We start from the raw sequence: 674 nt of genomic DNA, 5'->3' as shown, positions 1-674 counted from the left end.
GGGTTTGGGCTCTGGGGTGCCCTGGGGCTCCCGGGGGAGCTCCCGGGCTGGGGAAGGGGAGCTGCCCTCGCCTGCCCGGACTTTAACCCGATATCCCCAGCCGGAGCTCTGGGGAGCTGATAGGGATCCCCCCTTATTGATAGGGATACCCTCCTTACTGATAGAGATCCCCCCTCACTGATAGGGATCCTCCCTTACTGATAAGGATCCCCCCTTATTGATAGGGATCCCCCCTTATCGATAGGGATCCCCCCTTACTCATAGGGATTCCCCCCCACTGATAGGGATCCTCCCCATATCAATAGGGATCCTCCCTTCACTGATAGAGATCCTCCTTTTTTGATAGGGATCCCCCCTCACTGATAGGGTTCCCCCCTTACCAATATCTATCCCCCTTACTGATATCGATCCCCCTTTACCGATACTGACCCCACTTACCAATACCGACCCTCCCTTACGGATATCTATCCCCCCTTAATCGATATCGATCCCCCTTACCGATACCGACCCCTCCTTACCAATATCGATCCCCCTTACAGATACCGACCCCCCTTACCGATACCGACCCCCCTTACTGATATCGACCCCCCCTTACCGATATCGATCCCCCCTTACCGATAACGATGCTGTCCCGGGAGCCGGACATGAACATGGAGGCAGGTTTGGAGGGCAGC

The sequence above is a fragment of the Geospiza fortis genome, unplaced genomic scaffold (assembly GCF_000277835.1).
Source record: "Geospiza fortis unplaced genomic scaffold, GeoFor_1.0 scaffold485, whole genome shotgun sequence".
In the NCBI taxonomy this organism is placed as follows: domain Eukaryota; kingdom Metazoa; phylum Chordata; class Aves; order Passeriformes; family Thraupidae; genus Geospiza; species Geospiza fortis.
Note: the sequence above shows the minus strand (reverse complement) of the source record.